At 41.5% G+C, this 25,309-nt stretch overlaps 1 protein-coding gene across 1 annotated transcript in view; it reads right to left on the reverse strand.

Annotated features, from left to right (window-relative positions):
* Window positions 1-7,877, reverse strand: part of slc30a2 (solute carrier family 30 member 2) — a 148,374-nt gene extending 140,497 nt beyond the window's left edge. Inside the window, exon 1 of the mRNA XM_069886582.1 lies at window positions 7,814-7,877. The gene's annotated coding sequence lies outside the window, so the exon portion shown is untranslated. The remainder of the gene's footprint in view (window positions 1-7,813) is intronic.
* Between the last annotated feature and the right edge of the window lie 17,432 nt (window positions 7,878-25,309).

A 25,309-nucleotide genomic window follows, 5' to 3' on the forward strand; every position in this document is an offset into this window, starting at 1 on the left:
TTTTATTCAACCTGGGCATATATGATTGTTTTAGGATTAAATTAAATGAATGTGTTTGATGTTTTCACACATTCCCTGGAGAATAACCCATACCCTTGCTGTAAACAAATGTTGCAGTCCCAAAAGCATCACATTTCTAGAACCACTGTTTTTTTTCCCCTTTTTATGTCATTTCTGCTTTGAAAGGGGATTGAATTTAAATGGTGTGTGTGAGAAAAACAGCATCTGTTACATTCTTGATTGTACTACAAATTAAACAGATATATCCCCAAGGGACACTGGAATGATTTAGCCATGTAGAAACTCAGCACTGTTATATTCGCTGCCAATTATTCAGCGATTCTGCAGATTTTGTTTTAGTTGGAAGCATATGTCAATGACGCCCCTTCCCTGAGATTTCTCTGCATGTCCACTTTAATGAAGCATGGAACATGCAAGGTACCTTTTGTCTGTCCTTCTCAACTCCTCATCTTCCTAACACTTCACTAGCGTTTACTGTCCATCTGTGGTGATACACCACTAGCCTACTGCAGGGGCAATCTCTGTACCTGCAGGAAGATCACCAGAGGACAGACCACACCTGGCCGGCTGTCAATCAGCCGACCTGAATAGACCTAACTCCATCCGGCCGACTGTCAATCAACCGCCCAGGATATAATCCTGAGTCAGTCACTTAGGAGTCACTATTAAAGCTACCACTGTAGCAGAGACTTTTAACTGAATAAAGCCTGTTGTACAGTCTATCTTGAGTTTTGAGTCTGCTTACTGCTGCAGCAGTGCATCACAATTTATTGTTAAATTTAAGACCTGTTATGGAAAAGCTCCTAACCATCGGGAGCCTAGAGATCGACCCTGACCACCCGGAAGCCCAAGCACACTTCGAAATCTGGTAACACGCGGTCGAGGCAGTCATCCAGGCACACTCCGACGTGGTGAACTCGGATCAGAAGAAACTCATGGTGCTCCACATGAAGTTAAGTCCCCATGCCTTCCAGGCCCTCCAAGGCTGTACCCGGAAGCGATGGCTATCCTGGAGGCCATGTACAAGCCCCCAATCAATGGGGTCTATGCAAGATACCTAATGAGTATTCGGGCCCAGCAGCCAGGTGAGACAACCTAGGTCTACCAGGGAGCCCTGCATGAGCTAGCTTGACCGTGTCTGGCAGAGCCCAGGTCGAATTAAAAGGAAGTCGAGAGATTGGTAAGGGTCACTTGCGTTCGAGGACTGCATTCGAGAGCCATCTGCCAGAAGTTACTAGAAGATACTATCTATTCGCTGGCCAAAACTATTGAGGCAGTTTGCTCCTTGGAGGCTGCAATCCCCCATGCCAAAGCCTTCAACTCCTGACTTCCCCAAGCCTCCGCGTGGACAGCCCTGACAGCAGCCGTGACTCAAGGACTGCTGGTAGATGAAAGCATCGCTGCTGCAGGAAACCCGCACCCATTTAAGTATTGTGGGTCCCGGTGTGGGTCAGATCGGCGATCGCGCCAAAACTGCCTAGCGAGAAACCAGTTCTGTTTGCAATGTGGCAAGAAAGGCCACTATGCAAAGGTACGCCTCTTGAGGCCTACTGGCAGCTCAGCAGCCCTCTATGATCGCTTTGCTACCTCCCACCCCCCCAGATGCCACCATGTGAGAGGGCTTGGCACCGTCATTACTTTCCCAGCGACTTCCTTCCTCTCCTCACCAGCCCCACTTCCACAAGTGCCACCCTACCCAAAGCCTCACTAGCCAAGGCCAGCGAAGACATCATTTCCGCCACCGCAGATGATGTCACTTCCTCCGACACAGAGCGCAATGATGTCACCTCCTCCCAAGCAGGCAGCATGACCAACGGGTAGAGCCAGCCATGCTGGCACTATGCATGTCCTCAAGGTGCTGCCATCTTTTATTGGCCAAGCCCTACCGCCATCTTAGGCCGATCCAGCGTACAACCCTACCTCCCACCCAGAGCAGGGTGACGACAATGATGAAGACAACGATGACATGGTCAACTCAGGCACTGACCAGACTGCCCTCCTGACACACCCCAAGTCTACCGATGCCATCAACCACCACTAACCTCCATCGATGCACCCCACGCCTGCAAAGGACGCCACCGGTCGCCACTCGCCTCAACCATCGGGGAGGAGTGACTCAGACCCCGAGATGGTCCTAGTGGCCACTATACTAAAGAGAGACATCCCACATGGCCTCAGGCGCTCCATGATAGATGTCGCTATTAATGGTCAGGTAAGAAAATGCCTGTTCTACAGTGCTAGCACTGAAAGCCTCATACACTCGAACGTGGCCAGAACTTTGAGACTTAAAATCTACCCCATGAGCTTTGCTATCACTTTCGCTGCCCAAGACCATTCCATAAACACCCTCGGGCACTGCTCCATTGATCTGACTGTGTGTGCGGGGTGGGGGGGGAAGATATACAACGGGTTCAAGCTCCTGGTCATGCCCAGACTCTGTACCCCGGTCCTCCTAGGCTTAGATTTCCAGTGTCACCTGCAGAGCATCACCCTCACTTTCGGTGGGTCTCTACCCCTGCTCACGCTTCACAGCATGCCATCCGACCAGCCCCAGCCCACCCGCAACCTTTCCACACTGCGCATCACCCCTCCCACCCTCTTCTCCTACCTCATGCCAGACTGCAAACCGCTAGCAGCCAGAAGCAGGTGCTATTGCGCAGCCAATAGAGAATTCATTAAAGCGGAGGTAAAGCGGCTCCTGGCAGAGAGCCTCATTGAACCCAGCACCAGTCCATGGAGAGCCCAAGTCCTGGTGGTCAAAGGGGGCAGCAAACCAAGAATGGTCATAGACTACAGTCAGACCATTAACTGGTTCACCCAGCTGGATGCCTACTCCTTACACAGAGTAGCTGACATGGTCAACGAGATAGCCTGCTACAGGGTCTTCTCCACAATCGACCTGATCAGCTTATCATCAGCTCCTGTTTTCCCTTCACCATCCCGTGCCCAGACACCTCCACAGTCACCGTCATCAGGGCACTGACACAGATCTTCACTCTGTTCAGCTACTCCATGTTTATCCACAGCGACAGGGGTTCCAACTTCATGAGTGAGGAGCTACGCTAGTACCTGACAGCAAGGGGCATCGCAATTAGTCACATAACTAGTTACAACCCGAGGGGCAATGGGCAGGTGGAGCGCGAAAATGGGGTGATCTGGAAGGCAGTCCTCCTGGCCCTTAAGTCAAAAGGCTGGTCCGTAGGGTACTGGCAGGACACCCTCCCCGAGGCGCTCCACACCATCAGGTCGCTCCTGTGCATGGCTACCAATGAGACCCCCCCCACGAATGCCTGTTTTCATTCACCAGAAAATCAGCGACTGGAATCTCTCTCCCAGCATGGCTCATGTCTCCGGAACCAGTGCTCCTGCGTAAACACGCACGGGCTCACAAGGCCGACCCCCTGGTCGAGCAGGTGTTCCTCCTACATGCCAATCACAACTATGCCTACGTCAGGTACGCCAATGGACACAGGAATCTGGCCTCATCGGGAGCACCCATCTTGACACAGCAGCCCCGTGCCCCAGGACCACGTCAGCCTGACGCGTCTTCCCCATCTTGAACATTCATTGCACACTCACGCCGTGGGGGACAACCTTTCTCCCTGCCCCTCCAACACCTCACAGGCTTGCCGATCCAGGCCGCCCCAGCCACCCCACCGCGCTGTGCCACACCAGCTGCCCTGGTGCCTGCCCTAGCCATCTTATCTAGCCCTCCCAGCATGCCCTCACCAACCTTTGACCAGGAGCCAACCCTGGGATGGTCTCAGAGACTCTGACATCACACCATCCTATGTTGATATCCCCCAAAGGGAGCTAACTCAAAGTAATACTGCTGAGAGTTCCATATCAGCTTAATTTGTGAATTATAAAGATGCAAAACCAATTCCTGTTTTGAAAGAAACACAGACCTAACATGACCAAAGTAAGACAGCTAAAGTAGATCTCAAGTTTAATTCAATACACGAGAGTACTAGAGAAACCCTGCAGGTTGCACATCATCTATAGTAATTAAAGACAGGCTCAAAACATGGTTACACCTTCATCCTACAGATGCTGCATGAACTGCTGAGTTTCTCCAGCACTTTTGTGCATTGCATTACAATCCCCGCATCTGCAGACTGTCCTGTGTAAATCTCATTTATTGACTTTTTTAACATGTGCTGGATGCAGTCTTTAAGGGCACATTGGATCAGTTGGGTGCAGCAAACACAGAAAAATGGTACACAAGATTAATGATTTTCTATGATTATCTCTGAGTCAAATATCCACAGGTGTAGGAACACAAATTACATCTCATAATATTTAAGGTTTGGTAATTAACTCAAATTTGAAGCCATGAAAGAATGTGCTGAGGAATACCGGAGAAGGTATACAAATGAGCATATGGCTAATGCTCTCATCCCTATGTTATTATTCTACAATTTCTGGAAAAGTATGAAATAATAAAAAGGGAGTAAAAACACAAGGAATAGGGCCTCTAAGTCCTCATGCCTGGTCTCCCATTCATTAAGATTGTAAATGATATTTACCTCTGTACCACCTTCCTATATTAACCTCAATTGCCTTGATTCCCAGAAATCTATTGATCTCTGGCTTGAATAAAATCCCCTCCACCACCATCAACTCACCCATTTCCCGATCATCTGCCCTGGCCCCCTCTGTCCCCAGATACAACAAACAAAGGATTCACCTTGTCTTCACCTACCACCCTCCTCATCCAACTCATATATCCACCGTAATTTCCACCACCTCCAACATGATCCTATCACTCCCCTCTCATCCCCTGTCTGCCTTCTGTAGAGATCGTTCTCTTTGATACTCTCTTGTTTACTCATCCTTCCCATTAATCTCTCCCCTTGGCACTTTCTCCTGTGGCCACAGGAAGTGAACACGTGCGTCTACACCTCCTCCCTCACCACAGACCAAGGCCCCAAACAGGCTTTACAAGTGAAGCAACACTTCACTGTAGAGCCATCTTCAGCATCTGGTGTTCCTGTTTTGGACTTCTCTACATCAGAACGACTGGAAGGAGACCAAGAGATCACTTAGCTAAATACCTTTGCTCTGTCCGCATTAGTGACAGAGATCTCCCAGTGGCCAATGTTACGTCGCAGATCAGCAGCAATGGAAATTCACCAAGGCAGTGTTATAGTTGTCAAATCAGAATCACTATGTGCAAATGTGTGTGTGTGTGTGTGTGTGTGTGTGTGTGTGTGTGTGATTGTGTGTGTTAGAGAGAGAGATACCAAACCATTACACTTAGGTACAATTCTGAAAAGTCATTCCAAAGTTCAGTCGAATCCAGACTTTTAACTGATGCACAGAAGTAATCATAGAAACATAGAAGATAGGAGCAGGAGTAGGTCATTCGACCCTTCGAGCCTGCTCCGCCATTCAACGAGATCACGGTTGATCTTAAAGTTCAGTACCCCGTCCCCGCCTTCTCTCCGTAACCTTTAATACCCTTATACTGAAGAAATAGATCTAATTCCCTCTTAAATATATTTAATGAACCTGCCTCTACTGCCCTCTGTGGCAATGAATTCCACAGATTCACCACCCTCTGGGTAAAGAAATTCCTCCTCATCTCGGTCCTAAATGGTTTGCCTATTATCCTCAAACCATGGCCCCGGGTTCTGGATTTTCCCATCATTGGAAACATCCCATCTGCATCCATTCTGTCCAGTCCTGCCAGAATTTTATATGTTAATCACAAAGGAGATGGGAGAGACTGAGTGACCAGACTGCCAAAAACTGACAAATCCTTGTTGAGTTTCTTCCAGATAAATATCCTTTCATACAAATGGCTGTCACAATTCCACTTTTCCTTGAGTAGGGGAAACAAAGCGTGTGACTTACGCAATGCTTCCAAATCCCAGGTAGGGGTCAATCAAAGTTATCTTTCCTTTGGCCACAGTGGGATTCAATAATTCCCCTGACGGGGAGAATCAGCTGAATTGTCCATTATCACATAGTTATTCCTGCTCCATATTCGATGAGATGGCCACTGGTCATAAAGTGCTATTCCTTCAGTGTTCCACACACAGGACTCTCTCACCAACTGTGTTCCTGGAAAAAGCACCCAATGTCCTTGCTTCTCTCCAAAGAAGTGAATTTGGGTACAGCCTGTTCTAGTTGATGACACCCAGTCTCTCCAAAGCTGTTTACTGCCTGTACTAGCCCTTAAAGTGATACTCACACTAAATGAAACGTCTCATAATACCAACCATTTCAATTCTGCACCGCACTTCCATGCTGACATGTCTTTCATGGCCTTATGTACTGGCAAACCAAGACCACCTTAAGTGGAAGAGCAACACTTAATTTTCTGTCTGGGTTCTCTCCAACTAGATGGTATTAACATCATCTTCTCTGGTTTCTGCCAGACTGCTCTCTGTTCTCTTTCCCTTCTCATTCCCTCTGCCTTCTTTCCTATAGCTCTCCACCCCCTTCCATTTTCCATTCACATAGCCCCTTCCCCGCTTACTGGTTTGCCCTCCCTCCCTGATACACCTATTACCTGCTGCCTATAGAAATATGCTCCTCCCCTGTCCCTCCCACCCACCATTTTGTTCAGGCACCTAGCTACATTTTGTCATGCCTTGATGAAGGAAGGGTTCAAGCCCAAAACATTAGAGCTCTTTATTTTTGCAACATAAAGTGCACTATTTGACCTACTGAGTTTCTCCAGCATTGTGTTTTACTACAATCTTCTCAATCACAGATTCAAGCAATTTTCTTACTAATGATGTCTAGTTAATTGGTCTGTAGATATCATCTTTTTTCTCTCCTTTCTTAAATCATGGGTTATATTTGCTCTCTTCCAATCTTGGGAATCATTGTCAAATCTTTGGCCATCAATTTGTTGATCTTCTTGAAAATGCGGATATAAAGTCTTCAGTTTTACCTTTTTATGACAGTACCTAATTCTTACTATAATTGATATAGTCTCTCTTTTGAACGCTCTGCCTTTTTTTGGGATATACTCCAGCTGTCATTGTCCCTTTCAGTATAGAGAAAGATTTCTCTGAAAGGAAAATTCTGAATATTATGCTCTAAATTAACCTTATCTTATTTTGTGACAGCAGTATAAAAACAGGATCTTCTTTGAAGTGAACTAATCATCATACTCTTCAAGAGTTTCCTTTCATTCATCTTATCCAAAGCATCTTAGTGAGTCATACTTACTGTAGGTTTAAATCGTTGAACTGTTTTATTTTATAGACTTCATCTGAACAATGCCATGTGGTGAATTTATGATTTACTTATGCAAAGTTATGCTTGGCGAATACTGATGCCTCCTCAATTTAAAAAAAGCTGCTACCTCTATTATCAGGTTTACCCCTCCTTATTTTTCATATTGTTTATAATTTCTAACAAATAAGTACCGAGAATATTTAATTCCCAACTTCAGATGCTTTGCAACCACATCTCTGTAATCAAATAGAAAACCTTCTATTTTGCCTTTTTAATCAAACCTCTCTACTTTTAGTCTAATTGGAGGTTAACTCTTACATTTGAATGCCAAGTACTTTAGAGATACCCCTGTATACTCCAGATGCCTTTGCCCATATATAATGATAATGTTTTCCCTGGAAATATGATTCTGAACAAAATGTATAATATTAACCATAACATATTATGTAACAAGAGCATGAGAACAAGACCTTCTTGTGAAATCCTCATACTGTAGCAGGCCGAGAGACTGCAATTAGACAGGTCGAATCACCGCCCCAGTCAATTGAGACAGGATGCGTCTCAGGAGAAGCCCACATTTGGCGACACACATTACCTGGGAGATGTCGTCACTTCCTGGTTGTGCGTCGCTGAGCAGGCAGTGACTCCGCAATGGGCTGATGTTACTCCCTTAGACCAGTGCACCCCAGACAGGAAGCGGGTCGTCCCCTTAAAGCAGCACGAGAGATTCAAATAAAGTTCAGTTAATGGTTCACACTCATGCTGTGTGGACATGCTTCATTTCAATAGTGTTGCCAGGAGAAACGGCTCCAGTGGTGACCCTGACGGTTTCAAGGTCTTTGGAATCGACCTTGAACATGACAAAATGCAGGATGCTGCTACTGCGACAGTTGCAACAGCTGTGACCAATGCTGCGGGAGTGCATTTGCCACCCTTCTGGGCAAATCAGGCCAGGAACTGGTTACAACTGACCAAGTCACAGTTCCAGGTCAAAGGCATTGTCTCAGAGGACACCAAGTTCTAGCACGATGTCAGCACCCTGGACGCCACTATCGGAGCCAAAATTAGCTCCTTCGTGGAAAATCCTACAATGGAGCGCATGTACAAACAGTTCTGGCGTTTTCTCCTTGATTCCCTGGAACTCATCTGACACAAACATGCTGTCCGCATCCTGAATATGCAATGCCTGGCTGATAGGAACCTTCCAAGCTTCTATACAAAATAGTGGCTTTAGCAAATAGGCACATGAACTGCTTCTTGTTTGAGGCCCTGTTCCTCTCCAAGTTACCGGTGCACGTTTTCTCAGCAATATCAGATATGGATTTCAGCGTTCCACACCTGCATCCCTCCATTCTCGTACCCCAATGCCAAGTCAAGCACGGCAACAGGAAATGAACAGGCCAGCTGCCAAGAGTGCCCTCAGCGGCTGGCACACATAAAGGCCTACTCTACCCAAGGGACCAGCAAACAAGAGGGATTTCCTAGTCAATACAGGTGCAGAGATAAGTTTCATCCTGCCAATGTACTTTGAGCTCAAGCATGATCCCAAGGGCCTTCCCCTACAGGCAGCCAACAGCCCCTCTATTCCAAGCTTCGGCACCCGTCTGGTCACAATCCATGCTGCGGGAACTGTTTTCCATTGGAAATGTATAATTGCGTCTGTTGGGCAAGCCCTACTTGGAGCTAATTTCCTCCAGGCACATGAGCTCCTGGTAGACATCAACAAATGCCGCTTGGTCAACGACACCACGTTGCAGTCATACACCCTTATGCTACGGGAACATTCCTTTTTATTGTTGGGCATCTACGCTCTGGACTGCAATGAATATGCCCTTTTACTAGGTAAACATCCATCACTATAGGCGCCCAATTTCCACAATGCTAAACCACATGGCATGGAGTACAACATTGAGACCACCAGACCACAAGCCACTCACTCATTCACTCAGCAAGGTCTCAAACCCATGGTCAACAAGGCAATAATGACACTTCTCCTACATTTCACAGTATACAATGGACATTCGCCACGTCGCAGGTAAGTCCTACATTGTGGCTGACGCGCTGTCCAGACTGGTCATCACTGCTATTGCAGGAGGACTCATTGTTGTTCAATTGGCCAAAGACCAAGCAGAGGATGCAGATGTCCAGGCCTACTGAACTGCCATTACCAGCCTGAAAGTTAGCAATTTCTGTCCTTCACCGAGGAGCCTGACTTTACTGTGTGACTTGTTCATAGGCTTCCCCAGACCCATCCTACCCGCAAGCTGGTGATGGTAGGTGTTCGACCAAATTCATGGCCTGTCACATCCTTCTATAAAGTCCACGGTCCACCTGCTGCCTGACAAGTTTGTGTGGTAAGGTCTCCGCCACGATGTAACTCTATGGGGTAAGACTTGTGTTACGGGTTATATTATTATGGCTATAGATGAATATGTCTTTAAAAGAGATAGATTAGTGTAGGTCACCACAAACAGAGTAACACTTCACAAAAGACATCTCATTTAAAATGCAAGAGCTTTGCTGAAGCTAGACGTCGAGGCTCCAAGTGAATTTGCAGAGACAATGGAACTGCTTTAGAAAGAATTTCAAAAGGAGGTGCAAATGGGCAATAAAATCCAGGCTCAAAGATACTGAGAAGATCTTTCAAAGATTGGGTTTGGAGCCCTGTAAGAAGTAATTTGGTTTTTACAAGCAGAAAGAGGAAAAAACAAACAGGATTCTTATCTGAGAGAGAGAGAGAGAGAGAGAGAGAAATCAGTTCACAGTAGCACTTGAGGCTGCAAAATGGCAAGCTGACAGGCTTGTTGAAAAACTCCATTTTGAAGCCAGGTTTGAGTTCTGAGTTCAGTCTGTTCTTTTTTTAATATATATTTTTTTATTTTTCACACTGTGAACCATATGTACAAACATATCTCATTAAATTTACACAGTGGTCTTTTCTCACCTTTCCCTCCCCCTTTCCCTCCCTTCCTCTACCCACCCCCTCCAAAACCCAGAAATATTCAACATATACAATACAATAAAACCATAAAACAATATTTTCAAACAAAGGAAAATAAACAAGAAAAATGCGTAATCTATTTATTACACACTGAATCTAGTCGTTTTGTCTTCTTATCATTTTCATTCTCATTTTCGGGGATGAAGGTCATAGGCAAACTCTCTCTGATTTGTTCCATGTATGGTTCCCAAATTTGTTCAAACATTGTGACCTTATTTTTTAAATTATATGTTAGTTTTTCCAATGGAATATATTTATTCATTTCCATGTACCATTGCTGTATACTCATGCTCTCTTCTATTTTCCAAGTTGACATTATACATTTTTTTGCTATCGCTAAGGCTATCATAATGAATTTTTTTTGCACTTTATCCAATTTGAGGCCTGATTCTCTACTACTTATGTTACTTAAAAGAAATATCTCTAGTTTTTTGGTATGTTATTTTTTGTAATTTTATTTAGTATCTGATTTAATTCTTCCCAAAACATAGTCACTTTCTCACATGCCCAAATTGTATGTACTGTTGTCCCCATTTTCTTCTTACAGCAAAAATATCTATCTAATTCTTTTAATTTTTGAGGAGTAATATATACCCTGAATAACCAATTATACTGTATCATGCATAACTTTGTGTTTATTGTATTCTTCATAGTTCCAGAACATAACATTTCCCATACTTCATTTTTTATCTTTATGTTTAGATCCTTTTCCCACTTCTGCTTAGGTTTATAGTTTATTTCATTTTCCTTATCTTGCAGCTCAATGTAAATGTTGGTTATAAATCTTCTATTTATCATTGTGTCTTTAATCACGTATTCAAAGCTGCTTCCTTCAGGTAATCTCAAGCTGTTTCCCAATTTATCCTTTAAATAAGCTTTCAATTGATGATATCCAAACATTATACCATGAGTTATTCTATGTTTGTACTTCAACTGTTCAAATGTTAATAAATTATTTCCCAAAAAACAGTTTTCTATTCTTTTGATTCCTTTTCTCTCCCATTCTCTAAAGGAAAGGTTGTCTATTGTAAAAGGGATTAGCGGATTTTGTGTCAATAGTAATTTTCATATTTGATCATTCTTTTTTTTCCTTTCTAAGTAAATCTTCTTCCATGTATTAAGTAAATGATGCAGTACTGATGAGTTTTTATATTGCACCAGCTTTTCATCCCATTTATAAAGTACATGTTCCGGTACCTTTTCCCCTATTTTATCTAGTTCTATCTTAGTCCAGTCTGGTTTTTCCCTTGTCTGGTAAAAATCTGATAAATACCTCAATTGTGCGGCTCTATAATAATTTCTAAAATTTGGTAACTGCAAACCACCTTGGTTATACCTCTCTGTTAATTTATCTAATGCTACCCTCGGTTTCCTCCCTTTCCACAAGAATTTCCTTATTATTCTCTTTAGTTCATTTAAAAAAATTCTGTTAAAAGAATTGGTAACATTTGAAATAAGTATTGTATCCTTGGGAACACATTCATTTTAATGCAGCTTACCCTCCCTATCAACGTTAGCAGTAATTCTTTCCAACGTTCTAAGTCTTCCTGCAATTTCTTTATTAGTAGCTGATAAGTTAGTTTGTAAAAGTGGCTTAAGTTATTATCTAACCTGATACCTAGGTATCGGATTGCTTGTGCTTGCCATTTAAATGGTGATTCTTTTTAAAATTCTGTATAGTCTGCGTTACTCATTGGTATCTCTTCACTTTTATTTGCATTGATCTTTACCCCGATATTCCTCCATATTCCTTCCATTTTTTATGTAATTCTTTTATTGATATCTCTGGTTCTGTTAGGTATACTATGATGTCATCTGCAAATAAGCTGATTTTATACTCCTCCTTTATTTTTATCCCTTTTTTTTAATTTTCTATTCTTATCAGTTCTGCCAAAGGTTCTATTGCTAAGGAGAAAAATGAGGAGGATAATGGACATCCCTGTCTAGTTGAGCTACTTAATTTAAAGTGACTTGATACATATCCATTTACTGTTACCTTCGCCAACAGTCCATTATACAATGCTTTAATCCAATTTATATATTTTTCTGGTAGATTGAACTTCTGTAATACTTTAAATAAGTAAATCCACTCCACTCTGTCAAAGGCTTTTTTTGCATCTAAAGCAACAGCCACTGTGGTTTCTTATTTCCTTGAACTACATGAATTAGATTAATAAGTTTACAGACTGTTCATCTTTTCCTGATAAATCCAGTTTGATCTTGTTTTACTATTTTAGTTACACAATTGGCAAATCTGTTTGCTAATAATTTCACTATTATCTTATAGTCTGAGTATAGTAGAGATATTGGTCTATATGATGCTGGTGTTAGTGGATCTTTCCCCATCTTTGGTATTATTATAATTATTGCTGTCTTAGCTGAATCGGGCAAGTTTTGTGTTTCTTCTATCTGGTTCATTACTTCCAGGAGAGGAGGAATTAATAACTCTTTAAATGTTTTATAAAATTCTATTGGAAATCCATCCTCTCCTGGTGTTTTATTGTTCAGCAGCTTTTTTAATATATCCTGTACTTCCTCTACTTCCTCTATTTCAAATGGTTTTATTAGTTTGTTTTGTTCCTCTTCTTGCAATTTCGGCAGTTCAATTTTAGCGAAAAATTCCTCTATTTTATCATCTTTCCCCTCGTTCTCAGTTTGATACAATTGTTCATAAAATTCCTTAAAATTTTCATTATTTATGTAATTTGTTTGTACTTTTTCCTTGATCGTTCTTTTAGCTTGTTCTGTTTTAAGTTGCCAGGCTAATATTTTATGTGTTTTTTCTCCCAGTTCATAATACTTATGCTTTGTTTTCATTATGTTCTTCTCCACCTTGTACATTTGTAATGTTTCGTATTTAATTTTTTTGACTGCCATTTCTCTTCTTTTCATTATATCATCCCTCTTTACTAATTCCTTTTCTGTACTTACTATCTCCCTTTCCAACTGTTCTATTTCTGATTGTAATCCTTTTTCATCTTAGTCACGTAACTTATTATCTGCCCTCTAATGAAGGCTTTCATTGCATCCCATAATATAAATTTGTCTTTCACTGATCCTGTGTTTATTTCAAAATATGTTTTAATTTGGCATTCAATAAACTCCCTAAATTCCTGTCTTTTAAGTAGCATGGAGTTTAACCTCCATCTATATGTTCTTGGTGGGATGTCCTCCAGTTCTATTGCTAATAATGCGAGTGAATGATCTAATAGTAGTCTAGCTTTATACTCAGTTTTTCTCACTCTCCCTTGAATATGGGCTGACAACAAAAACATATCAATCCTTGAGTAAGTTTAGTGCCTACTCAAATAATATGAAAATTCCTTCTTTCTTGGGTGTTGCCTCCTCCATATATCCATAAGTTTCATTTCCTGCATTGATTTAACCATAAATTTGGCTACTTTATTCTTTTTACTTGTCTTTTGTCCAGTTTTATCCAACATTGGGTCCAAATTAAGGTTAAAATCCCCTCTTATCAATATATTTCCTTATGTGTCTGCAATCTTCAAAAAAATATCCTGCATAAACTTTTGATCCTCCTCATTAGGTGCAAAAATATCAAACAAATTCCAAAATTCTAAGTATATCTGACACTTTATCATTGCATTCCTCCCTGCCGGATCTATTATTTCCTCCTCTATTTTGATTGGTACATTTTTGTTAACTAGTATGGCTACACCTCTAGCTTTTGAATTATAGGTTTCTGCTATTATGTGTCCTACCCAGTCTCTCTTTAGTTTGTTATGTTCCTCTTCAATAGATGCGTTTCCTGCACACATGCTATATCTATTTTTTCCTTCTTCAATAAATTTAGTAGCCTCTTCCTTGTAATTTGGTTCTGTATTCCATTAATGTTTATAGTCATATAGCTCAACATGGCCATCTTCCACCTCTTTGCCACCTCCATCCCCCTTTTCCCAATTTTCATCTCTTAGTTTTCTCTTATTACACTTAATGTACAACAACACATTTAAGACATAAAGTGTCCCCGCTGTTCCCACATCCACTAATACCTTAACCCCAAAAGTTCCCCCCCCCCCTGAGTTGCCCCATATCCCTTGCCGGGCAACCACAACTCCCCTTTTCATTTGGGTTGCGATCTTGTTCACAGCGTCAACTGATTTTGCAGTGACGGTTATTCCCCCTCCACCCAGCCCTCTCCAGAAAACTTTTTTTAAACACATATAACAAAGCTCTCTCTCTTCTTTTTCTCCCCCCTTACTCCCTTCCTTCCTTTCTCTTTTCCCTCTTTAGTTCTTTACATATACATTGTTTTTACATCTTTATATATACTTTATCGCCATTCTTGTTACATCTCTTCTCCTGTCCTGCAAACATTCTGTGAATTCTTGTGCTTTTTCTGGATCCGAGAACAGTCTGTTTTGCTCCCTGGGTATAAATATTTTAAACACGGCTGAATGTCTTAATATGAATTTGTAACCTTTTTTCCATGAAGTTGATTTCGCTGTATTAAATTCCTTCCTCCTCTTTAAGAGTTCAAAACTTATGTCTGGGTAAAAAAATATTTTTTGACCCTTGTATTCCAATGGTTTATTATCTTCTCTAATTTTATTCCGTACCCATTCCAGTATATTTTCTCTTGTCGTGTATCTCAAAAATTTTACTAAGATGGATCTTGGTTTTTGATGTGTCTGTGGTTTCTGAGCTAATGCTCTGTGTGCCCTTTCTATTTCCATTCCTTCCTGCATTTCTGTCATTCCCAGGACCTTCACGATCCATCCTTTTATAAATTCCTTCATGTCTGTGCCTTCTTCACCCTCCTTCAGGCCCACTATTTTTATGTTGTTTCGCCTACTATAATTTTCCAACATATCAATTTTCTGAGATAACAACTCTGTGTCTCTTTAATTTTTTTTTATCACTTTCTTCCAATTTTTCTCTTAAGTCATTCATTTCCATTTCTACAGCCATTTCCCGCTCTTCCACACTCTCTACACTTTTCCCTATTTCTGTCATTACTAGTTCTAACCTTTGCATTTTATGTTCTGTTCTTTTCATTTTCGTTTTAATTGCATTAAATCAAATGATAACCATTCTTTTAGTGATCTCATTTGGTCATCAAAAAAGACTTTATCTATATTCTGTTCACCTTTTATTTCTCTTCGTCCATCAGTTTTATCTTCTATCTCTGTGAAGATCTTGGTCTTCTTCTTCCTCTTCTTCTATGTCTGTATCTGTGTTTGTTCTTCTTCTTCTCTTTTTTGTGTCTGTGTCTCTTCTGTTTTTCCTGATGAGCTGCTTGTATCTCTTTGTCAGGCCTCTTCTTGCTGGGCCTCTTGTTGCTGTTCTTCCTCTCTTGGGCTGCTCGTCTGTTGTGCTTCTTAACGTTAGTCTTCTTGTCGATCTTCCCTCCATCTGTCTTCCACGTCTGTTTCGTCGCACCCTCTTCTGCTGTCTTCCTTATCCTCCAGCTGAGAACCCTGGTGTCGGGCGTCCCTCAGCTGGTCGGTCTGTGACAGCCCGCTCCTCTGCTGAGCCCCCCTCCCGCTGGTGTCCTCTTTCTCCTCTGATTGCGCACTTTTGCTTGGCTCCAAGATCTATTTTTGTAGTGCATCGGTGGGTGGATCGTGAGTCTGTAGGGCAGGTACTGACCTCAAGGGTCGGGCGCTCCTCATCACCTCAGCGTCCTGTTACTTCCTGCAGGTAAGGCCTTATTCCTTCTTCTCCGGTGACTTTTTTACTCCTTTTTTTCCAGCTGTTCTTACTTTCTCCTTCTTGGAAGCCATCTTCTTTCTCTTAGAGAATCTATCTTCTATTTCTTGTACTCTATTTTTGTTATGCTTTGCTTTTTCCGAACTTTTTTTCCTATTTTCCTGGAGAGGGCTGGTTTTCCCGACTGGCCACTACTCCATCACGTGACTCCTCCCCGAGTTCAGCCTATTGAAAATGCTTGTAGTCCTTACAAGAGGAAATAGCTGGGTAGAGTGTTTCTCCTGAAATAAGGGAAACAAGTGGAACTCTGTGGTGACCTGGAAGGAGAGGGTATCATTTGGAAAACCCATGATGGGGGAAGTTTCTTTGGTAAGACAGTGAAGTGATTGATTGGAGGAAATCAGTTTGTGTGGGTCCAACAAGCAACAAATATCTTTCTGAAACCAATAAGAACCTTCCTGAGCAGTAACCATTTACCTTTCAGCACCAGAGCTTGGTGAAAATACATAAATGTTAAATTTTGTACACAGTATAAGAATTGCCTGATATCAGTGAACTTGGAAGAGAGAAAAGTGAGATTGGACTTTGAGTCAAAGAACTTTCCTGAACATATATATATTACATACATGTCCATTTAGAATTAGAAGGTGGTTAAGTTAGGTTAAGTTAAGTTAATAGTAATAAGTTAAAGATTGATCTTGTTATTATGTTTAAAGAAAATTAAAAGCAATTTTTGTTTAAGTAACCATTGTCTTGGTGAAATCCTATTCCAGCTGGGTTTTGGAGTCCTCTGGACTCGTAACACTTGCTTAGACTGCCAGCGCGCCAAAGTCCACAGACACACCAAGGCCCCTTCCCGGAATTTCAACCTGGTTCAATGCCATTTTAACCATGTGCACATGTACATCATTGGCCCACTCCCCCTGAGCCAAGGTATGTGGTATTTATTCACAATAATCAACCATTTTACCCATTGGCTGGAAGCGAATCCCCTGCTCACATGTGACACAGAGATGTGCCAGAGCTTTCTTGTCCACCTGGGTTGCACGCTTTGGCATCCCAATCCACATCACCTTGGGCTGAGGGGCCCAGTTCACGTCCTTGCTCTGGTCCAACCTAGCCAAGTTCTCCTTATCATCCTCAGGCAAATGGGCTTGTTGAATGTTTCCATTGCCACCTGAAAGCAGCCCTGAAAGCCTAACTACAAGGCCCGAATTGGATGGACAAACTCCCATGGGTGCTGTTAGGAATTCGCACAGCACCAAAAGAAGACCTGCCAGCGTTGTCTGCCAAGATAGTGTATGGCTGCACGCTTATTCACTTCAACCCTCCGGGCCCACAATCCAATGCCTTAGACGTCCTCCAGCGCTTGAGGGAACAAATGGGTAAGCTGAAACCTCCGCCACCTTCCAGACGTGGCTCTCCACTCTGCCATGTCCCTGTGAATCTGCAGTCCACCAACTTCATTTTCTTTCACAGAGAACAGCAAGGAACACCTCTGCAATGCCCCTATGAAGGCCCAATCAAGGTGTTGCACCGTGATGGTGTCGTTTTCACCCTGGACATTGGCAGGGGCAGGACAGGTTTACCATTGATTGCCACATTTGGACCCCAGGCCAGCCTGTCCGGATCCCTAGGTCAGATGCAGAGGCCACCCACCTAAAGACAATACTGTGACTTGCTCAAAGGGTGGCAGTGATTCTGGGGAGGGGGGGTGGGGGGGTGTAGTGGGCCAAGTGACCGTACGGTTAAATGGGCAGAATCGCCGCCCCAGTTGGTTGAGACAAGATGGTGTGGACCCCCCTTCCCTTCTCGGGAGAAGCCCGGGTTTAGCGACACACGTTGCCAGGGAGATGTCACCACTTCCTGGTTGTGTATCGCTGGGCAGGCAGTGACTCCACAATGCGCTGATGTCACTCCCTTAGACCAGTGTGCCCCAGACAGTTAGTGGGTGGTCCCCTTAAAGCAGCGTGAGAGATTCAAATAAAGTTCAGTTACTAGTTCACCCTCATGCTGTGTGGACATGCCTCATTTCAGTAGTGCTGCTGGGAGCAGCCGCTACAATATCATTCAAATATATTCACATCTTAAGGGCAGATTTGAAGAATGAATCAGATTTAGAATCAAATTGTTAAACCTTTTTAATTTACAGATAGCATCTGAACAATGTTATGTAGTGAATGAATGATTTGTTTAGGCAGAGTTATGCTCAATAATAAAGAAATTTGAACTAAAATAGTTTCAGCAAAAGGATAAGCAAAAGCCTTGAAACTCGATTGCTGGTGTAATATCTGGGAAATAAATATACAGAGCAACATTAGTATTTAAATCCTACTTATTTCATTGGACTTTAAAATCTTAGCTCACAAGTAACAAAATCAAAAATGCAGCAGGACCTAAGGGGCTAACTAATTTTTAGAAATATTGGTTTGCTAAGGGAGTGAGGACATTTACAGCAGCTAACTATCTAAATGGGGTACCATCCATGAATAGGCAACAGTGAGCAATAAGTAGAAGATAACATGATTGATGAAGTAAATGGCCTTTCCTTCCTCCCTTCCTGTATGTGTTCTTTATCAGTGTTCACTTCGTCAAGTTATTCAGATTGCTACATGATTGATTAGTAGATGATTACATTCATAATTAACTTTTAAGTAATAATCTTCCCTAGATTAGGTGATGATTTTTTGAAACAATTCCACTGCATTTACATACATGTAAGTTGCTTTTCAATTTAATTCTTCGCCACTCCCACTCTGTTTCCACAGTTCTTTGAAGCTTACTCTATTTCAACAAAGCTCAATATAGACTACATTTTCTAATCAGCAGATGTTAACTTTAAATAACTGGGAATTCCAGTTTTTTTATTTCATATTTCTGATATTCACTCCACATTTTACTGCTAGGTTGAGGCAGTTGTTCTGTTTTTTTCATTCACACCTTCTCCAGTCTGACTTTTGTTTCCTTGACTTATCTCATTATCACTCTTTATTACCTTGCACTGTGATCCATTTTCTCATTTTCTGCTTTCCATTATTTCAGAAACTTCCTCCTTATGATCTCTAGTACCCTTTACGTTTTCTCTGCAACTTTTATTCCTACATTTTATCCTGTTGATACAAAAGATCTTTATCCTCAAATATCAACTCTTTTTGACTCTTTCCAGAAATCCTACAAGATCTGCTGAACATTAACATTTTCTATTATTTATATAATATATCAGTACTCCACTGTTTCAGAATCAGAATTAGAATTTATTTTTATGAACACATTGCAAAATTTGTTCTTTTGCGGCATCAATACATTGCAAATATGCTATAAATTACATTTAAAAATTAATAAACTAGTGAAAAAAATAAGAGCAAGTGAGGTAATGTCTGTGGTTCATTGAGCATTCAGAAATCTGATGTAGAAGGGAAGAGGCTATCCTTGTGCCAGTGGATGTCCATCTTCAGGCTCCTGTACCTTCTTCCCAGAGTGAGGGTCCTTGAGGATAAAGGCTGCTTTCTTGAGACGCCTCCTCTTGCAAATGTCCACAATGGAGTGAAGGCCGATGCTGGCCAAGTTCACAACTCTAGTTTTTTTCCTGTCCTGTGTATTGACTCCTCCATACCAGACAGTGACATAACCAGTCTAATGGTCTCCATGGAATACCTGTAGAAATTTGCAAGTCTTTGGTGACATACAAAATCTCCTCAAACTCCTCATGAAGTATAGCCACTGGTGAACCTTCTTCCTGAGTGTGTCGCCATGGAGGCCACAGGACAGATCTTCAGAGATGTTGGCATCCAGGAACTTGAATTTCTTAACCCTTTCCACTGCTGACCCCCCTCAGTGACAATTGGTTCTTCTGATTTCCCCCTCCTGAAGTCGACAATCATTCCTCGAATTCAGTTGTTGTGATACCACTCAACTAGCTAATCTGTCTCACACCTGAATGCTTCCTCATTGTTGTCTGTGATACTTGCTGATGACTGTGGTTTCAAATTTGTAGACAGCATTTAAATTGTGTCTAGCCACACAATCATGGATTCAGAGAGAGAAGATCAGTAGGCTAAGCACACATCCTAGAGATGCATTTATGTTGATTTTTAAGGAGGAGATGTTATTTCTGATTTGTACTGACTGTGGTCTTCTGGTGAGGGCAAGGGAGTGCAGTGGCCCAGAGTTTGGACCTTGTGGCCATTATTGAAGGTATGATGGTGTTGAAAGCTGAGCTGTAGTTGATGAAGAATAGCCTGTTGTTTCTATTGCTGTTGTCAACGTGATCCAGGTCTGAGAGATGAGCCAGTGATATTACATCTGCTGTGGAGAAATTGTGACAGTAGGCAAATTTCAATGGATCCAGATCATTACTAAGGTATGAGTTAATTCCAGGCATCCTGGTTATAAGTGGAGCAATTTTATATGCATGACCATTATTATGTTCACACAGATATTCGGTTCTTTGATAGAAGTCAAAATGTGATGGCCTGTGCAAGCACAGAGCAAGAACATCAGTGCACTGTTATTTTGTGTTCATTCTCAAAGCCATTAGAAAGGAAGGAGATATGCATGTTTTGATTATTTATGACTGTTGGATTGTCATACAAAAGACCTGGCTATCTTATTATATGGGATTAGCACAAATCACGTGGAGGACATTGTAAATTCACTTCCTGCTTTGCTCAAACATTTATTTCTTTCTGTGGCTTTTCTCATCTTACATTTGACAGCAGTTTGACAAGGAAAAAAATATATTTTATTACGGTCAGTGAGCTTCTTAATGATAGATGCATGACTTTTTGAACCTCATTCTCACCATCAATTCATGCCTTCTACAGTTGAACTGCTTTACAATTGATATCTCCACATTTTAAATTTGTCAATCATTGGTTTGAGTATATGTGAATGTTGATATATTCACTGACTAATCTGATTATTTTTAGCCACTTTTCCCATGCTCAACTTTGTCCACTTTTCAAAGATTGTTTTAGAAAACGATCTCAGATTGTTTTGGGAACTGAGTTGTCAGTATTATGTTTACTTTAGATTTATGCAACATCATTCACCTTCACCCTTGCTACATTCTGCCTTTAAACATCCTAATATTCCTATGTATCTTCTGTGCCTGATTATCTCAGTGTTCTCTGGTAACCCCATTTGCAGCCTTCCTTCAAATACTGTAATGTGTTGGATTTGGGGCATATCATACCCTAAATAAAGCTTCTGACAAGGACATAGTCATTGGGTGATACTGTACAGAAATTGGTCATCAACTCCTCACTGAACCATTTCTTACTTTTCCCATATTCTATCAACTCACTCCTGATTCATTCACTCTTCTACATACTACAGGAAATTTGCAACGGCTAATTAATCTACCAACCTAAATGTCTTGGGAATGTAGGAAACACATACAGTCACAATGACAACATGCAACCTTAATGCAGAGAGTACCCAAGGTCAGGAATGAATCTGTGTCATTAAAATCATAATATCGTACAGTATGGAAACAAGCCATTTGGCCCAACTCATTCATGCCGACCAATGAGCACTCTTCTGTTAATTCCATCGTCCTGCACTTGATCCACAACCCGGTATGCCTAAGTGATTCAAGTACTCATCTAAGATCTATGCCAGCAGCCTGTATTCAACCACCCACTCAGGCATTCAAAGTATTTGCCACTCTCTTGGTCAAGAGGGTCTACCTCATATACCCTCTGAATCTCTCACCCTTTACCCAAAACATACATCCTCAGTTTTTTTATACCTCTGAAATGAAGAAAGCTTTTCCACAATCTACCCTATCCATACCTCCTTATTTTATGTACACATGCCCCCTCTTGACCTCCACATCAGGGAGAACAAACCTAGTTTTTCCAGTCTCTTCCTGCTACTGAAATGCTCCATCCTTGGTAACATCTTGATGAATTGCCTCTGCACACTCTCCAGCCTATCACAGCCTTTCTATACCTTGGTGACCAGATCTGGAGTCAGTACTCCAGCTGAGGTCTAATCAAGACTTTATAAAGTTGGTACATACCTTCCCTTCTTCTGTATTCATTGCATGCTGAATGAAGGCCAGGATTGAATGGGAGAATGGATCAGCTTCTAATGGTATTGTGGAGTGGACTCAATGGGCTGAATGACCTACTTCAGCTCCAATATCTTATGATCTACAAAAATATTGATCTTGACTCCTACAATTACATTCAAGCCATTCATGTGCAGTATATAACAACGAATGATCCCAACCTTTCTTGGGAACCACTTGACTCAGGTATCCTTTACCATCAACTCTGTTTCCTACTGCTAAGCTATTTTTGGATCAAGTTTGTCAAGTTGTCCTGGATCATATAGGCCTTAACTTTTGAACCAGTCTCCCATGTAGGACCTTGCCAGAGCCTTTACCAAAGTCCATGAAAACCAACCCTGTCCTTATAAATACACCTTGTTTCCTCTTCAAAGAATTCAATCATATTAATTAGATAGAATCTTGACATGAAGGTTGTCTCTGATTACTCCCTGCCCTTCCAAGTGATCATTAATCCTCTCCCTCATAATTCTTTTACAGTAACTTTCCTACCTCCGATGTTAGGTTCACACTGGTGTTGTGTGGTTGTAATTCTATTGGCCATGCCACTTGCTCCTACACAGCTTCAAACCGGATCACCATCAAAACTTTATTGAATTACATTGGACTGGATCTCCCAATCTGCCACTTGCATTTTTCTTTACAATGCACACTGTTCAACACATCCTCATTCATCTTACTGAATTCTAAATGAAGTCGGGCAGTCCATTGCATTGTGGAATCATGTACAAGTAAACATCATTGGTACAGGCTAGACACTATGTTGGTGTTCTTCTCACCTTTATCTACATTCCTCTACATATCATGATAGAGGTGATTTTTCTTGGCTTTGTTTTACTTTCAAGATAAGTTTGTATATGGCCCAGGTTATTCAACTATTGTCAGTACAAAACCCCAGAAGAGCAAGAACAGTTTCAGCCCAAAGTTCTCTGCATTTAAGTAAGAGGAAGGGGAAATATAAAATTATAGAAATAATTGTGGAGACCCCAAATACAATCTTCTCATTATCCTGGTCTCTTGAGTGATCAGAAAGAAACTGGCTAGAGTTTGTCAAACTCTGAATCACTTTCTCTTGGCCACACTCCCTGCAATCTCCCAGAATGAAATAGAGACACAATTCCTCCTTGAGGTCTCAGTCGCCATGGTTGGAGTCAGTGAAAAATCTTGGCGCTGCCTGAATTCCTGACAGGGGAAGCTATCTTCCCATGCAAAGGCCAAGAGATTCACAGCCTTGCTGATGCACACCGTCTCATGAAGGGAACAGCTTGAAGACCCTGGAAATGCATAAAAGACTGTAGATGCTGGAATCTAAAGCTAAACAGATTCACTGCTCAGCCCATCAAGTTTCTCCAGCAGATTGTTCTCAGCTTGAAGAACATGGAAGGTTGAGCATTCAGCAATCACTGCACACTTCTGCCAAAACATCCAACTCCCAATTCAAAGAGTGGCTGAATTTCTACAGTTGCTACAACAACTACATTAAGTAAGTTAAATAATCTAGTTCAATTTCCATTCCCCTAATTCTGATGCTTTTTTATTTCTTTTCTCCATATTCCATCTTAGATGATAAAGACAATGACACATCCATAAATCTTTGAAACAGATGCCCCTTAAAAACCATATGCTTCAACGTCCTCAAATTCAATTTGTGGAGCATATTTTTGCATCAAACTTGTATAGAAATGCAAGTTGATTTTTCATTAATAATAATTTATTATGGATAATCTTCCAAAAGTATTGAAAACTGGGAATGGGAGTAAGGAACTCCCAAGTTTCCAACATGTACTGCTCGTGATATATCAGAAGCATAATTCTGTTCAGTGGTATTTTCATAGCTGATAGAATCATCTAATAGCATTATTGGAGGCTTTTCCAACTGCCTGCCTGTTAATTAAGAATCATTCTGAATAAAACTGCATCCTGTCAATGTGCTATAAAAATAGGAGGAAAGTTAACTCTGCTTTATCACCTAAATTAATTCCCTGAAGTATTAAAAAAATCTCCTTCAACGTAGGAGGAATTTCATAAAACTCATTAACACCACCCTCTGGAGACTTGATTTCTATATCTCAAACTTGGCAAAAATGTCTCTCTACAAATAGCACTTTTGAATAAATTCAGTGTGCATTTTCCAGATGGCATGACCACCTCCATCTTTTTAACCCAGAATAATGATTGGGAGGCTCAAGGCAGTTGCCTTTCAGGACCATAAAATGATGCATCTGGTAAAGATGCTGTGTCACATCTCCAGTGAGCTGTGTTCAATCCTGACCTCCAGTGTGGAACTTGCCTAATCTACCTGACAGCTTCAGTTTAATCCCACATCCCAAACTTAATAGGTTAACTGGTTGTTGGCTCTTATGTGTGAATGAGTGGTAAAATTTCAGAGTAGGGGTGGGAATGTGGTGGGTGAATGAAATAGCATTAATGACATGGCCTGCTTCCATGCTGTATAACTCTCTAAATGTCCAATAGTATAGGTGTAATGAGTATTCTTTAGGTATTAAAAAGATTGTTTCATGGATCCCAAACCTATGCAACTTATTCTACCGTCAATACATATTTTAATTTTGTATAATTAAGCTCCTTCTTTCAGAATGAAGAGCATTATGTTAGATTGAACGTCACCATTGGTATAATTCAGGAATGGTTCAATAGGTAGAACTGCACTCAGACAATTAATGAAATTAGATTTGTTTCTGCTCAGCATCAAAAAGATGAGTTTCTTCATTACAATTTTGTGGATGCTGGGACAGGAGTTGCTTGATAGGGAAACCAGACGGGTAGCATATCAGATACTGCACTCATTCTGCTGAGTTTTTGGGCTTCTGTGTTCTTTGTTCTGAGCATGGATTTAATGGTCCCTTGCTACTGAGCAGTCAGAGAGCCACAGAGTTGTAAGGAACAGCCCAATTTACCCTATAAAGCTATTTGCTAAACTACATTAATCCAATTACACACATAAGGTTCATATCCTTCTACACTTTGCCAACTGAAGTGCCAGTCTAAATGTCCCTTAAATGTGGTGATGGTATCTGACTCCACCACCCCTCTGGGAGTGAGTTCCAAATATTTTTGCCTCATCCCTTTAAATCACCTTTCTCCAATGTTAAATCTAAATCCTTTTGGTTTTGATTCTTATAACATGGGAAAACAAGGAAACCCAATGGAGGGCTTTGTCCTAAACTTTGACTATCATTCAGTGTGCTGCAGAAACTCAGCAGGTTATGAAGCAACCATTAGGGAAACTGGACACAGATAAATGAATTGGTTTGTGGGGCACCTTTGCTCCATCCTCTGCAATAGCAAGAACCTCCCAGTTGCCAACCACTTTAATTCCA

Source organism: Narcine bancroftii, chromosome 6, assembly GCF_036971445.1.
Source record: "Narcine bancroftii isolate sNarBan1 chromosome 6, sNarBan1.hap1, whole genome shotgun sequence".
Classification (NCBI taxonomy): domain Eukaryota; kingdom Metazoa; phylum Chordata; class Chondrichthyes; order Torpediniformes; family Narcinidae; genus Narcine; species Narcine bancroftii.